Genomic DNA, 17,432 nt, shown 5'->3' with positions numbered 1-17,432 from the left:
GTGACCTGGCTGCTGAGCGTTTGCGATGTCAGTGTCACAGTGCAAGGCAAACACAAACAGCCCTGCAGAGTGGGATCAGTCATTGCAAAGGCCTGTCACCCAACAGTTTATTACCCACCACTCTGCCATCGTAAGCCCTGAGAGGGCAGGAGCCTGACTGTGGACCCCACTGTACATACACACCCAGCGCTTGGCATGCAGGCTGGTATGCAGTAGGTGCTTAATAACTGAGTGAATGTATCAGCATGGATTCAAATCTCCCTGCTGCCCCTGACGAGCAGTGTGACCTGCCCGAGTCCCTTAACTCCTCTGACCTCCTGCTTCCTTCCTCAGTACAATGGGATAGCGCCAGCAAAAGTATAGATTGGTGCCTTGCCCCCAACTCCGTAGGAAAATGAGATAGCGGGGGTGGGGGGTACCCAGTCTGTGGCTGTCACTCAAACATGGCAGGGATGTGAGTGGAGCAGACATTTTCCGATTCGGAAAGTCTGCAGCCTCTGTCACTGGTAGTTCCAGATGTGTCGTACAGATGCCACTTTTTAGGAAGGCAATGTGGTGATGTGGCAAAGAGCACCAATACCTGGGTGTGAATGTTGCCTCCACACCTCACTCCCTGTGTGACAGTGGGCAAGCCACCTCCTCTCTCTGAGCTTGTTTTCCTATGTGTAAAATGGAGGGGTTGTGAGGTTTGAAAGAGATCGATCTCATGTTGACCCAGCACGTAGACGATGCTCAGTTCGTGTTAGCCAACCCTGTGAGGCAGACATAATTCTCCCCAGGGTGCAAAAGAGGAAACCAGAGCTGGCCAGGTGGAGAGGCGTGCCTCGTGGCAGAACCAGAACAAGACACCTCGGCCCCAGGGCCCACCACAGCTGCCAGAAGTAAGGACGTATCGCCACCCCTGCCCCCACCTTTGCCTGGTGGAGAAGTGAAACACAAACCCATCCGTGTCAGAAAGAAGAGAAGGAGCCAGCTGAGCTGAGGAGAGTCGAGTGGCCCCCGAATCCTGTCAAAGACAGTCTAGGGGAAGGTCAAGTCCAGGGCGGCAGAGGGTGGAGGCGGTGGGAGGATAGTGTGACAAGAGGGGGACTGGTGACTGAGGTGGCGAGGGGTGGAAAGCTGGTCCTGAGAATGAGGAAGGAAGCCCTTTATCAGCATTCACAAGAACAGAGAGGGAAGTTGTTTGCATCTGGCCAGATACCTCAGCTGTGACCTCCTGTCTCTATGGAGAGGGGTCCCTGCAAGATTAGTTTTCAACTCTTTAGGGAGAAACCATGTGGCCCTGATTCTTAGAAGCTGCCTTCATCCTAATCGAATAAACCTCTCTGCGGCTTGTTGACCAGCACCAGGGGTTGGCCTTCTGCCCGGTGAACCTTCAGCTTCTCACGAGAGTTGGCATTGCCCATGCTTTCAGCCTACCCATTTTACAGGAAACTAGGCTGGAATCTGGCCTCTGGTCCTAGCTCTGCCATTAGCTGGCTCTGGGATCCCAGTGGTTTCCCCAACTGGACCTCAGTTTTCCCATCTGTAAAGTGGAGGTGTTTAGGCTACATCTTCCTTTTAGTCCCTCTTTTTCCCTTCCCTCCAGAGCAAAGGGTGTGGAATTCTAAGGCAAAAGTCACCCTGATCAAATGGTGTGGATTAGTGAATAACCCAGCACTGAGGTCAGCCTCTGGAAGCAATTTAAAGCAGCCCAGGGATCTGAGATTCCAAACCCCCATAAGCAAGCAGAAGTGTTCCCTCCCACACTGGCCGCCTCCCTTCCTGAGCAATTCTGCACCGGTCCTGTGGGTGAAGCAGCTGGGCTTTCCACAGAGCTCTGAGGCTAAGCACGTCATTGGGTCGGAGGGTTAGACCAGGCAGGGGCTCCATTGGTTGTCATGGTTCCTGCCTGTACTGAGCAGCTACTGTGGGCCAGGCACGAGCCAGTAGTGACCATCGCTGTCCTCCCCACAGCCCTAGGTCAGGCACACACGCTTATTACAGGCGTTTTAATATCCACGGAAGCTGAGGCTCAGGGCGGCAACTTGCTCAGGGTCGAGCAACTGCAGGTGACAAAGCGGACACCCAAACCCAACTGGAGTGACTCCTTTTGACAGAGTCAATCCATTCAAGTCAACACTGGGTGATCGGAATATGGGTAGTTTTCTGTCTACTTTAATTTAAAACATTTTCCCCTTAGAATTAACATGGATTACTTGCATTTTAAAAGGGAGTAACCAGCCAAAGCATTTGCAGATAACACGATATGTTGTCTGGAATCTGATTTAAACTAATCCTGTTTTTTTTTTTTTTTGGGGGGGAATATAAATAAAGCAAAATTGTACATGAATTGATCGTTCTTGAAGTTGGGTATGAGCTTCTTTATACTGTCCTCTCCCACTGTGAACTTGTTTGGAAATGTCCATGATCATTTAAAAATGTAATTTAAATTTTATATTTAGAAAGTCACGGATTCAGGCGAAAGGAATTGGCCTTGGGAAGGCCCTGTCGTGGATTGGCAGTGCGTCACCCACCCCCCAGCTGGCAGCACTTTAAGGTCACCTGGAGAAGGCATTCATTCTAGCCTCCTGGTTCTGCTCTCCCTGGACACAAGGGCCCTCTTTGCATCCAAGAGCACAATCTGCCCCCAGACTTTCGGCCAAGGGCAGACTGCGGGTTAGGCTTCCTGAAGCCGCACTGTGGTTCGGTGATGGCATTTGGACAGGGACGTGGTTCATGTTCTCCTGGTCAGGACATTTGGAGAATCTCTCATAAATGTTATCAGCAAAAGCACAGTGGCTGCCCACATGCTGGGACACCCAGAAAATGGGGAAGACGAGACCTCTGACTTGCACGTGCCGGCCAAGTGTCCGGGAGTGGCCCCGAGGGCCCAGGGCACAGAGCTTCTGCCCTCATCCAGCATGTCATTGTCCTTCCAGACCCGCTGTGTACAGCCATCCCCGTCTGCAGTGCTCCTTCCTCAGACCAGGAATCACCTCTCGACTGGCCTTCCTAACGCTGAGTTACCATCATTCATTTACTCAATATTTACTTATTGAGCACTGACATAGCAAGCAGATAGATAGATAGTAGATAGATGATAAACAGATGGAAGTTGGCATAGATAACATACAGCACATAACAGACGTGGTCTCCATGCTCCAGGAGCTTCTAATTTCCTAGCAGACAAATCAAGTATTAATACTATTAATCATTTAATTATGATTCTTACAAGTGCTTTAGAGAAGGAACTGTGAGGGCATATAAGCAACAATGTGATCTGATGTGAGGGGGGTGTGCCAACGATTCAAAATGTCTTCTTGGAGAGAATCGTGTCCAAACGGAGAGCTGGAGATTTGAGGCATTCACTGGTCAAAACAGGGAAATGGGGTTATTCCAGACAAAGGACGTGGCATGTGCAAAGGCCGGGGGTGCCTGACTTATTGAAGGGGATAAAGGACTACAGTGTGGTCTGTGTAGAGTGAGGAGTCCGAGGGGGAGGGAGCTGGGAGAGAAGGAGCCGGTGGCAGAAAACAAAGGAGCTTGAAGGCCAAGGTAGAGGTGTGTGTGTGTCTGTGTGTGTGTGTGTGTGGTGATGCTATCCTCTTAAACCTAAAACAAACACTCTGGTTGCTGGGGGTCCAAGTGGAGCAGAGCAGGGCTCAGGCAGCTGCTGCAGGGCTTGGGCTGGCCCATATGGCACATTTGTGAGAATTAGCAGAAGACACCCCTCTGGGAAGACGCAGCCATGTAGATCCATGCTTAGGGAATGGAGTCTGGCCTGAATTTCAGCCCTCACTAACTCTGAGCCAGTATCTTTGTGCAGTGAACAACCTATACAACTGTACATGATGGCCATGGGATTGTGGGGAACAGAGAAATCAGAAGACCTTAGAACATTTGTTGATAAATCTGCCTCCTTGCATTCTGAGTTCTTGAGGTCCATATTCATGTTTGTAAGTTCAGTGCACATAGGAGATGCTGCAAATGTTTGCTGAATGCATTATTCTTTGGACGCTTTTCCTTTTGATTTGCTGTCTTCTCATTCTTTTCTTCTAAATTCGTAATGGCTTCCTTTTAATGTACACCTCAATGTTATGAAGCACCGTATTAGACATTTTGCCCTTTTTATCCTCCAAACATCTTATCCCCTGTCCATTTCACAGAGACTGGGCCCCAGTCGCATAGCTAGAATAGCAGGCAGGGACCTTTCCCATCCTTGCCAGCTGGGTCATGCCATGTGTGAACCTGTCAAGTTCTAGGAACGTGAGTGTGGAGGGCGCATGCTGTATGGGAAGGATTTTTGTGCATGCCTCTTTAAACTTTGAACCCTAGAATGTCAGCGCTGAAAGGAGGCCTCATTTTACAGATGGGCAACCGAGGCCCAGAAAAGGGTTGGAAATTGCTCCAAGTGACTGGGTAAGTCAGAACCAGAAAAGGACTAGAGACCAGGTCCCTTGAGATAGAGATCAGGGATGGAGATTAGAAGAGAGAGCCGGAGGGGGAACAGCTCCCTGGGGATGGTATCTGACTGTGAAGGTGTCAGGGAGGCTGCCAGGGGTTAGGGTAGGGCACCAGAGAGCCCGCATACTGTTTGAAGGGGAAGGAAGAAAAGGCAGAGAAAACAGGACTTCCTCAGGGGATGGGTGGGTCCCTAAACTGGAATCCCTTTGGATCTAGCCTGGCCATAGATTTTTCCAGACTCTAAGTGGAATTTCTTGTTCTGGGCCTGGTCGGTCTGGAGGCCCTTGGCCAATAACCAGGACGGCCTGTGCTGACAGCAAGCCACTGCCGGCCTGGGCCCTGGGTGGAGTCCAAGAGAAGGCCTGTTCCCCTTCCCAGGGGCCTCTCTCCCAGGTACCCTCTGAGGGCCCCACTCCAGCTCTCTGTTGGTGCCTGCCTGGGGTTTTCCTGATTCTGGGCCTGCATCACAGCTCTTCTTAGGTCACGTTGCCACTGGTCCCACCAGCATTGCCTTGTGCTGGAAAATCCCTCAGGGCCCAAGCAACCGTGACCATAGAAGCAGGAAACTGTGACACCCAAGGCACGCAGGGTGTGGGGTTTATTCTTAGAGTGTGGTTGGGAAGGGCGGGGTCGAGTAGGGGTGGAGTGGGATGGGATAGTCAGGAGAAAACAGAGAAATCCAGAAAGAAGGAACCCTCTGAATTTCAGACTAGCTTTCTTTCCCAGAGTGCTGTGTTTGCTTCTGGCCCCAGGACTGTCTCCCTGCCTTGAGTTGCCATGGTGTCTCTTGAAGGACATCTCAGGATCCAGGGTCCAGCCCCTCAATTCAAGGACCCCAACCTATGAAGTTTAGTAATAGTAGCAATGATAATAATATAAGTAATAGTTGTCATTAATCCACATTGAGATTAATCTTAAATAGGTATTAATCCCATTTTACAGACAGGGAAACTGAGGCTCAAAGAGCATAAATTGTTTTCCTGATGTCATACGGCTATGTATTTGTCCACTGATTCAACAAATATTTATTGAGTCACTGCCATATGTGGCCATTGTTGTAGATGACAGGGACCGAGCCCTGAGTGTGGTCTCTGCTCTCAAGTTTCTCTGTATCTGTAATAGTGAAGAGATCCCACCGGGAGCAAATAAGCAAATCGATAAGGGAGGTAATCACAGATTGGGATAGGAAGCAAGCAGGGCGAGGAGGTGTACGGTGTGAGTGTGGTGGTGTCCTAGAAAGGGTGATACGGAGGGCTTGTTTTCAGAGGTGACATTTGAGCTAGGGTTGGATGGGTGAGAAGGTGCCTGAGAAAGGCTGGTCCCAGCAGGACCAACAGTGAGGGCAAAGGGCCTGGGGTGGCAATGAACCTGTGTTCCAGGAGGTCCAAGGATGGACTGAAGGGAGCAGGGGAGGTGGGAAAGCAGGTCGGCCTGGGTCACAGCCTTTTCTGGACCACAGGAAAGGGGTGGGGTTGTCAGGGGCTGTCCGGGGTACAGGCTGGATTTTCATCTGTAAATCCAGGCCTCCATGGCCAGCCTAGGCTCTGCCCCTTTGACCCAGGTCTGTCCTGACTCTGAGCTGGGCTCGGGCAGGGGTGCCTCCCCTGGCTCCGTGCTGGCTGCAGCCACCTCTGCTCACAGAGTGCCATAGGCTAGGCAGAGCCACTTCTGCTTCCCAGCTCAGGAGCCTGTGTGAGGCAATCAGACAATCAGCCCTAAAGGAAGGAGCAGCCTCGCAAACCCAGGACTCTGCCTTCCCAGCTCCCGGATGCTTTTCCCTTCCCCCACCTTCTATGCCCTCACAGTAGAGTCAGCATCACCTGACCTGGGTTCAAATCCTGTAACCACTTTAATCAACTCTCAGAACCTCACTTCTCTGACCTGTGCAATGGGTAACACCTTCTGCTCTCACAAGGTTGTGGGTGAACATGAAACGTGATAGGAATGATATCAGCTGACACTGAGAGCGTGCCCTGGGCCAAGCACGTGCCAATTGCCTTACGTGCATTAACTCACTTTGTCCTCAAACCGACAATAGGGCACAGGGACTGTTATCAGAGCCAGCTTTGTGGACATGTGGCCTGTGCCCTCATGCAGGGCCCTGAGATTCGAAGGGCCCCATACTTGGTTTTATGCTCAGCCATTGCTGTTCTGGAATATTTAATAATTTTTCAACAAGCCCCCACCCATTTTCATTTTGCACTGGGCCAGGCAAATTATGTAGATGGTCCAGATTATTATATATTCAAGAAATGTTTAATGATCCAGGCAGTGTTTAAGGCCCTGGGGAGATAAAAGTGAACGAAACAGATTTCCCCACCCTCGTGAAGTTTACTTGGCGTCACTTGCCAGACGACGGAACGGAGGTTCAGAGAAGGTAAGTTACCTGCTCAAGGACACACAGCGATGAACGGGTACCCAAGTTCCAACTCAGAGATCATAACCACAGTACCACCCGCCCTCCAGCGAAAGGCTGGAAGGTGTTTAACAGCAGGTAAAGAAATAATCAGTAGTCGTGCGGGGGACCCTGCTCACTGCACCATGTGTCATGCGGGAGACCCTGATCGCTGCACCATTTGTTGTGCGGGGAGTCACGTGGGGTATCTGCTCCCGCTCCCTGCACCAGAACACAGGTGTCGTGCGGGGTGGCCTGCGGAGTCTCTGCTCCTGCTCCCCACACAAGAATGCAGGATATGGCCAGGCCCAAAAGGAACACCCACGGAGCCATAGGTAGGGAAGTCATACCACTGTGGTCTCACTGGAGGCTGGGTTCACAGGACGTGCGACCTGCTGTCCGCTTTTCTGCCAACCGACCGACGACTCTCCTCCACTCTCCTCAACTCTGCTCCTCTCCTCTCCTCTCCTCCTCTTCTCTACTCTCCTTCCCTCTGCTCCTCTACTCTCCTCCACTCTCTCCGTAGCCGCAGCAGTTATATTACTGGCCAATGGCTCAATGGTTACAGCTGACGGCCAACCAGCCACAGCTGACGGCCATCTACCACCCGAGCCAGCACCCCTCCACGTGAGGCCGAGAGCCCGGAAACTGCTTTCTGGGTCTCTGTCCCCACATCAGTACTCTTCTAAGCGCTTTAAATATGTTACCTCATTTAATTACAACAACCTCATTTTAGAGACAGGAAGTGGAAGCTCAGAGAGGTCAGGAAACTTGTCTGGAGTTACCCTGCAGGTAGGAAGCAGAGGAGTTTAGGAACCCCGAGCTCCTGGCCGCTCCAGCACACTGCCTTTTGAAGCAATCATTCAGGAAATGGTGAATTTTATAATTATTTTAATCATCCTCGTTTTCATGTTTGTCTCGGGACCCCCTCACGCACAAGGCATGACCCAAATCACTCTGTGGGGAGTGGAAGAACTAAGAAATGAAGGAGCAGATTCATTCAAGCTATGCGTGACATCTAGAGAGTCTCCTCACCCCCAACCACCCCAGATCTGACATGAGTTATCACTGGGCCATGACACCAGCCTTCTTGCCTTGAGCCAGTGATGAAATCTCTCAGCGCTCAGGATGTAGAAAAGGGTCGTGTCTTCCAGTAAACAGGCCGGGACTTGAAGGGAGGGGGTGCTGTGGGGAGGAGCAGTTCACAGCGATGGTTATCACTGAGTAAAAGCTTTCCTTTTCCTCCCCATGTGATGACAGGGCTCCCTCCCCTAGAGGCGGTCACTGTGTAGAGGGTCTCATCTCCCGTGAGTGGGCTGCTTTGAGGAATGTGGGCGTTCCTAGGGCTCTGGAACAGACCCCTGCCCAGAATAGCACTTTGCATTACCCTCCCTGACGTCTGACGTCCCTGTCATGTGTTTGTTATTCAACAAATGGTTACTGAGTGCCTACTATGTGTCAGGCACTCTTCTAAGACCTGGGGATACAGCAGAGAATAAAACAGGCAAAGCACTGTGATCCAACTCCCAGATGCATCGCGGGGAATTCTTGATTGGATGGCAGACATTGGGAATTTTACCTCATTGGGCACTGGATATTTTTTGACTCTTAGATATTATTGAGTTGTGTCTAGGACATAGTTAGGGTACTTTTTAACTGTTTCAGGTCAGAGAGGAAATCTGGCCCCTGTGGCTGTTTTTTGGCCAGAGTCAGAAGTTTTTCCTTATGAAAAGGCCTCCAGGCCTGGGAGAGGCAAGGCTTGAAAGCTCATCAGTTATTTATACCTTCAGGGGGATGAGTTTCTGAGAGCCTGTCTGCAGCTTTGTAGTAACAGGAAATGCAGAGCTGGAAGACACTAAGTAGAACACAAACTGAGGAGGTCAACTCGCAGACAGACGCTCACACAGCCATTATTTCATTGGAATTTATCACCTTCTTGCTAATCTGCCAGCAAGCCGGCTGCTTTGTCTCCATCTTATGGGTGAGGAGAGTGAAGCTCGGGGAATTTAAATGAGTGACCGGAAGTCACAGAGCCAGTTAAGACTCAGAGCTACTGACTTCCCCTGGAGCGCCTTCTAACACACCTTGGGACTGGGATCACCATCCAGGGAGGGAGGGTGAAGGACATCTGTGACCCCCAACCCTCATGCTGACTTGCGTGTTTCACACACTGCTGGCCTTGCCCCTTCTGTCTCAGGCTTGTCTGAGAAATGGCTTTGGCCTGCCAGGGGCACCAGTCATGTCCCTGGGGCTGCAGCTACAGGTGAGGAAAACGCGGGCAATGTGAAGAGAAGGTAAAGTCCACGAGGTCAGGGACTGCATCGGACCTGGTTCCCCTCAGAGGCCCCAGCACCTAGAACAGTGTCTGACCCCTAGTAGGGTCTCAGGGAATGTCCACTGAACAACAAAACACGAAGCAATGGATTGGGGGTTAAACAGACGACAAGGAACACTTGTGTCAGTTGCTTCATCTATAAACTGGGGACAATCGCTACCTTTTGATGATGTTTCGATTTCGTGGCTGTAACGCACGCTCCGTGAGGGCAGGCGTTTTTGTCTGTTTATTTATGCATGGCACTATCCCCAGCACTTAAAACAGTGCCTGCCACTGAATGAGGAAATATTTGCTGGATGAACAGGTGAGAGCAAAGCATGTAGGTTTCAGTGAATGTGTGCCTAACTGACAGCATTGTGGTCAACAGCAAGGACTTGGATGTCAGACCTGTGTTTGACTCCTGGCTCTGCCACTTAGGAGCTGTGCGACCTTGAAAAAAGTCTCTGAGCCTCAGTTTCCCCAGTGCGCATAATGAGGAGAGTCGTGGTATCGCCATCAGGGTGTCCTGAGGACCAAGTGATGTCACGCATATAAAGTGCTTACCAGGGTTCCAGGAACTAAGAAAACGTTCCAGTGTTATTGAAGTTGTCATGTGTCTAACAGTGAGGGTGCATTTTTTGTGTGTTTTTTTTTTACCCAAGGGCCATTTTTCTCCAAAAGGACTTTTATCCCTGGGCTTCCCCCAAAAGACCTCAGCAGTTCTGAAAGGTGAGGCCATATGGAAAATAAATTCCTGTTAAATCCCCCTACTGAAACTTAGACACCCCTTCAGCCAGCGTGCCTTGGGAGGCCTTGATCCTGACACAGCTGGATTCAGTGTGGACAGGTGGGGGTGGGGTGGGGAGGGCCGTGCTGGCTGCCCTGGTCTTCAGCAGCTCTTTGAAGCTGGGATGTGCCTTTTCTTGTCTTGTGGTTGGCAGGGCCTCAAAGCTAACAAGCAGTTCGTTCCCTCACCAGGGTGAAGTGGGTGCTCCAGAGATCTGAAGTGCAGATAAGCGAGTGAAATCTAGTCGTCCAGCAAAGGCAGCCAGCAGATAAAGTGACCGCCCCAGGCTCTGCAATCCCCACTGAGGCCTGTCCACCCTCATTAGTGGATCTGGTCCAGGTCTGGGTCTCAGCCAACTCACAGGCCGGAGTTCTGGGTCCTTCTGACCTCAACCGTTGGGGCTGGTGGACACCACAAATATATGTTAATTTTTGCCTTAGAAACTTTGGTCATTATCAAGGGAAGATTCTGTGGTTTTGAAAGAAGACCCGTGAGGTTGACCTTCCGATGGACTGCAAGGGCAGGGGGGCAGTACAGAGGCGTGATTAGATAGGCCTCTGACCCTGAGAGGGTGGAAGATTCAGAAGATAAAGGAGGTAAGGTGCAGGGAATGCACGGAAGCAATTAATGTGTTGATTTGATAATAAGGAGATTCCAGACCTGTGTCCATCACTGTCTTTTGACCTTCAAAAGTCCTACCCAAGTTTCAGGCTCATTTATAGCCCTCTCCTTTGCAGAACTTTCTGGGGTTGACATTTCTCCGGGCCCCACTCTTCCATGGCTGTCCTCCCCATCTGCCCCTCTTCACTGCAAGCTCTCTTTCAGCACATGTCTCTGTGTGTGTCTGTAGCTACCTGGTATGCTTTCATTCATTCATTCATTCATTTGAAAATAGGCAGTAAAGTTCAGTGGTTGTGAGTGTACACAGGCGACAGACAGCTGGAGGTCGTGCTGACACTAGCTATGTCAGGCTAGGTAAGCGACCCACCTCCTCTCTCTGCCCCAGCCCTCTCCTCTCTAAAATGGGCCTAGCGGTACCAGCCTCGTTGGGCTGTGACAGTCTGCTAAATGAGTACCCACCAAGCATTCAGGTCAGTGCCCGGCACAGAGTAAGCCCTTGATAAATAAGACACTATTCTTATTCTTTTTCAGCAAACATTTATCGAGCATCTAATTTATGCCCAGCGCTTTGTGTCTAACTATTACTGGGATTTTCAAGATAAAAGATGGTGCCTGCCTTCCTGAGCTCACTGTTTAGACTCCACGCCAACCTTAGGTAATTGCCCTTCCGTACCCATGAGAAAATGTCCACTGATGAACTCAGGAGAGAAGGACGATTACTTCTTCCCTCATCAGAGCTTGAACTGCCCAGGGTTACCGCTGTCCTGTGTGCACCGTTTGAAGGACCAAGGGCCTACGAAAGGCTCTACCACTTACACACAAAGTTATTTCTCCCTCCTGAGCCTCAGTTTCCTCATCAGTAAGAGGAGAGGTGTGTGTGGGGGTAATTTCTGCCCTTTAGGGTTTGCAGAGCAAAACAAGCGAAGCACAAATGAAGCAAGGCTCACAGAGGCACCGTGGAGCCTCAAATGCCTTATCTAGTACAGAATGAGGACTACCTCCCTGCCTCCCTCGACCCCACTGAGAGTTTCCTAAGAGGACAGGTCACACAGCTCAAACTCGACTCTGGGTCACCTGCTCTGTGATTTCTTTTTTTCCCCCTCCCCTTCTTCTGCCTGCCCCCCCACCCCCACTACAGTTCAAGCCGTTGTTTCTCAGTCTAGTTGTGTAGGACGCACCTCCCTGGCCCATGCTGGTATTGTGAGCCTTGCGCTCCCCCTGGCTGAGGCAGTCGGTCGCCAGGCATTAGTGGGCCGCTCATAGCAGCTCACAGTTGCTCTCACTGGCTGCCGGCTGCTCATGGCGGCACACGGTAGCCCACGGCAGTACACAGCATCCCACAGCAGTGCACGCTGACCTCCGGCTGCTCGTGGCAGTCCAGCTCCAGGGAGAGCCCTTGTTCACAGTATTAGCTGTGGAGGGCGCAGCTCACTGACCCATGTGGGAATCGAACCCGCAACCTCGAACCTTGGCATCAGGAGCACAGCGCTCCAACCACCTGAGCCACCGGGCCGGCCCTCGTCCCTCCTGCCCTGTGATTTGTAATCTCTCTCTCTCTCTCTCTCTCTCTCTCTCTCTCTCTCTCTCTCTCCCCCCCCTCCTTCCCTCCCTCTCTCCCTCTTTCTCTCTCTGTCTTCAAGTCTCCATCTTCCTCTTTACAAGGAAACCTTCTAAGAGCCAGTAACATCCTGCCTCTCCAGGCTTAATTCATACATTCTAAACATCTTCAAGGTGGTTATTATTTTTATTGTTATTTTTATTGTCGCCTGAGGCGCCTACACTGGTCCACTTCCCTCTCATTAGAGATAAAGGCATTTTTGACTCTGCATTCTAGCCAAGGTAACCTTCTTTCCCAAATCAGCCTCCCCGCCTCACCTCAAGCTTTTTGTATTGGCGGTTCTGCTTGGAACACTGTACTCATTTACTGGGGCTGCCATAACAACTGGGTGACTTAAAGAACAGAAGTATATGGTTTCAAGTTCAGGAGGCTGCAAGTCTGAGAGCCAGGTGTCGGCAGGTTGGTTCCTTTGGATGCCGTGAGGGATGAACTGTTCCAGGCCTCTCCCAGCTGGCTGGCGCTCCTCGGCGCTCCTTGGCTTGTAGACGCTGCACTCCGTTCTCTGCCCCATCTTTACGTGCCTTCTCCCTGTGTGTGTCTGTGCCCAAACTTTCCCTTTTTATAAGAACCCCAGTCACATTGGATGAGGGCCCACCCTCACGACTTCATGTTAATGTGATTATCTCTCTAATGACCCTGTTTCCAAATAAGGTCACACTCTGAGGTATTGGGGTGCTGGGACTTCAGTGTCTTTTGGGGCGGGGAAGACACAATTCAACCCAGAGCAAAGCTTATTCTTATCCCCTTCCCTGCCCCAACCAATCAACTCCTACTAATCCATCCCATCTTGGGCAAACCTTTCCTGGACACCCCAGTCCACACCCAGCCCTGCTGTCACCCTCAATACTCTCCTTCACATTTTTTGTGGTTGTGGTTTCTGCTTGTGTGATTATCTGGTGAGCAGCTGTGTCCCCCACAGACTCTCCCCTTCATGAGGACAGGAGCGTGACTATTCTGTGCACCACTGCAGCCCTGAAGCCGGAATGAATGAATGAATGAATGAATGAATCATGGAGACATTAATCTTTGCCAATCAGAGAGATGAAGGGGAGATTCTAAGCAAGGGCCTCAGAGGCAGAGAGCCTAGTGTTCCTTCCAGCGAGAGGGAGTTTGCTCCAGGGTCCACCCAGGGCCAGCCTCCTGCCCTCGCACACCCTCACCAGCCTTTGACTAATGGTCACGGCCTCTCCCTCCCACCAGTTACACTGGGAGAATCCATCTCAGCACCGCCCTGCTGGGAAGGCCTCGCCAACCTCAGGGACAGTGGAGGTGAATCAGAAGGGACGGTAAAGTGAACAGCTCTGAAACCAGACCCCTGGCATTGAGCTGAGGGGCAGGTTCACAGAAGGTAACGGCGCCCGAGGGAGCATCGTCTTTCAGGAACGCACTCTAGTTGGTAGGGGGCCAAGTGTGCCCCAAGCTCCAGGTCCCTGGGGGTGCTGTGCCAGCACTGCCTGTGAAAAGTGACAGGGGGGCTTGTTGGAGGCAAGCCTCCCCCAGTGGCCGTTCTGGGATCACTTGTGTAGAAGATGCAGATTTAACCTTTGTGGCTGGGGAGACCAGGTGGACATTTTGAGGGACCTTCATCTGGCTCAACGGAGGCAACTCAACCTGCCTTTCCCCCGACCCCCAATTTCCAGCTCCCATGCTTCCCAGGACCCCTCCGGGACTTATCGTACGAAGTAAATCCCAAAGGAAAAAATGAAGGCCTCCCAACACCCAGCCCAGGGTGAGGGCTAAGCTGGAAAAAGTGACTTGCCGGCCAGTCACCACGTTTTTCCCCAGTGAAAGGCTGACTCATTGCAACAGGCCTGGGCTGGCTGGGACTCGAGCTGGTGGCTTGGAACACGCCTGGACAGTGAGTGCCTTGTCTGAAAGGCTGGTCTGTGAGAAGCCAGGGGCCAGGGGGGCAGAGGCCACTGCCCGGGGACACCTCACGTAGTCTTGGGAGCCGTGAAGGAAGCAGTGGGTGTGGGGGTGTTGGGGGCCCTATCCTCCCTCCCCTTGGACTCTGCGGGCCTGCACAGCACAGGCTTGGCAAGGTCTAGACAGCCTGGGGTGAGGGGGGAAATAAGCCTCAATGACTGGAGGTCTGAGTGCTCTTGTCTCCTTCCCCCTAGGAAATGCAAACAGAAAACAAAACTAAACTGAAATAAATGTTGAAAAACCCAATAAGGTCTTGATTTTCTTCATGAGATGGTCTCAATGTTTCTCTTTGGACTATCAAAAAGAAATAATTTTCCAATTTGAAGGGACAGAAGGGAGCTGAGGTTGCTTTCCCGGTCTCCTGAGTACGTTTGGTCTGCCCATGGGGTAATTCACACAGTGCAGACCCTCTTCCCTCCTCGTGCTGACAACCAGGGCTCTTCAGCAAGGACTTTGAGTCACACGTTGGTTTAAATCCTGGCTGTGCCATCTGCTTGCTGTGTAACCTTGGGTAAGTCACTTGCTCTCACTGAGTCTCAATTTCTGTACGTGTAGAATGGAAATCACATAGGCTAATGCATGCGTAGCGTCCAGTACGGGCCTTAGCGGAGTCTGGTGTATATACCAGATCTCTTCTAGCTTCTCCCTTTATCCCTACAAAGCTTCTTTTAGGAAAGAATGGCCTGTCAGTCATTACAGTTTAGTGGGATAAGCTCCTGTCTCGTTCCTTCTTTTCATTCACTTATTCAACAAATGTGTGTGCACCTGCCATGTACGTGAAGTGAGCTAGTTGCTCTGTCCTCCACACACAGATTTTTCTTTTCAGCTTCACGACGATCTCGTCACGATGAATACCCCATCCGTTGGAGGAGGAAACTGAGACTCAGGGAGGTGAAAGAACGTTCCCAAGGTCGTATAGCAGAACCTAGATTCACTTATTCATTCAGGAAACATTGACTGAATTTCTTCTCTGTCTCAGCCTGGGTATTCGGGACACAGCAACGAATGAGTCGGGCCCTCATTTTAAGACCCTCGTGGGCTACTGAGGGTATTGGCACCTTTTGGTCATTGCTCCAATTGTTCAAGTCCCTGATAAAAGCCTGTGCGTGTGGGCAGGGAGAGGCTTCCCCAGACCCTTCCATTGCCTGTTGGAATGAGCTGCCCTCTCCCTTGTGGGCAGGGCTGAGCTGGCAAAACAGAGTCTACTGCCCTTTCTTCTCACATCCTCCCCTGGGCTCTGCTGGGTACAGATTCCCAAAACTACCTCAGAATTCCATTCTGTGCTTTTTATGGCTCTTCGTGATATAATACATATTGCAGAAACAATACATGTTCATTGTAGAAAAAGGAAATACAGAAAAGCTAAAATTTCCAGAGTAACAGTAATTCTAAGTCTGGCTAAGATAGTTAAAATTGTGTTGTATTGTCTGCCAGACCTTTTACTTACGCAAGTGTAACATAATTAATCATGATAATAATAATGACAACACGGATTTTAGCAGCCCTGACGTGGAGCTTCCTCTGTGCCAGATACTGGTCTAAATATCTCAGACATTTTAACTCATTTAATCTTCATGGCAACTCAACGAGCTGACATTACTGCCCTCACTCTACAGGAGTGACACCAGAGGCAGAGAGAGAGGACATTTAAACGTAAACATGTTATTCTTTATTTTAAAAAATAGGATCATTCTGAACATACTGTTTTGCGATCTACCTTCCCCCCCCTTAACAATAAATAAATAATAATAAATATACTTCCCCAACATAATTTTTCATGACTTTTTGGTATTCCAGTACTTACACATACCATAAATTACTCAACCAGTCTCCGCTGGACCATTTTTCTGAATATATCTATATCTATCTATCATCTAAATATCCCAGGGGTGCCAAAAAATGTATATTAGTGGACACTTTGGTCAACGTTGCTCAAGCTATAGTTTGCCATAATCAGAAGTGTCTGGACGCTGATGGGAACCACTTTGAACACCTCTTGTAACTGCAGAAGTAAAACGTGACTTTTATTTTTATTTTTTGTAAAGATTTTATTGGGGAAGGGGAACGGGACTTTATTGGGGAACTGTGTCTATATCCAGGACTTTTTATTGGGGAACAGTGGTGTGTTTTTCCCAGGACTCATCAGCTCCATCCAAGTCAAGTTATTGTCCTTTACAATCTTAGTTGTGGAGGGTGCAGCTTAGCTCCAGGTCCAGTCACCGTTTTCAATCTTAGTTGCAGGGGATGCAGCCACCCATCCCTTGTGGGAGTCGAACCCGCAACCTTGTGATTGAGAGCCCGGGCTCCAACTAACTGAGCCATCTGGCTACCCGGATGTTCAGCCGCTGCTCATTGACTTCATTCTAGTTGCGGAGGGCGCAGCTCGCTGGCCCATGTAGGAATCGAACTGGCAGCCCTGTTGCCCAGAGCTCGAGCTCTAACCAACTGAGCCACCTGTCCGCCCCTCAAACGTGACTTGTATTCATCGGTATATATTGAGTATTACAATTTTAATATCATTTTCCTTTCTCAAAATGTATACACATTTTTTGGCACCTTCTGTATATATTTTATTTATGTATGTAGTTTTTACGAAGAATGACACAGTAATGTCCATCCTTGTAGTTTAATCTTTGCAAACCTGATCAATAACCCCTTAGGATGACTCCTGGAAGTGGAATCCTTTTCTCTTAAGGTATACAAGCTCTGAGACTTCTGACATCTCTTGCAAACTCCCTCCCAGACAGGCACTCTCCTGGATTGCTAAAGGAATGGGAACCATCAAGGGCCCGTGGACAGCACCCATTGGAATGACTGATGCTCACGCCGTTGACTTAGCGATTCCACTGCTGGGAGTTTATCCCGTAAATATTGTAATACACAAGCAAAATGACACATGCACAAAATTAGTCACTGAGGACCTGTCGGTCATAGCAAACGATCATAAACAATCCAATGTCTGCAATAGGGAACTGCTCAAATAAGTGATGGCACATCTAGACAATGAAATACTACGCAGGTGCCAAAAAGAATGAAAAGCTCCTTCCTCTGTGTATTCAGGGGAAAGCTCCCTAAGACATATTGCTAAAGACAAAGTGCAGAACAGCCTAATAACATGCTACTTTTGTATTAAAAGGGTAACAAATGATAGGCCATATTCACATTTGCATGTATAAACACAAATAAACTCTAGGAGAAGTTAAAATGGTACCCACCTGCCTATTTCTGAGTGACTTTGGTGGGGCACAGGGGGCCAGCACGAAAGGATGGGTCGGGACAAGAGATCAGTTTTATTCACTGATCTTATTTTATTTTAGATTTTGAA

This window comes from Rhinolophus sinicus, linkage group LG10, assembly GCF_036562045.2.
Source record: "Rhinolophus sinicus isolate RSC01 linkage group LG10, ASM3656204v1, whole genome shotgun sequence".
Classification (NCBI taxonomy): Eukaryota; Metazoa; Chordata; class Mammalia; order Chiroptera; family Rhinolophidae; genus Rhinolophus; species Rhinolophus sinicus.
This window is presented reverse-complemented; position numbering follows the sequence as displayed.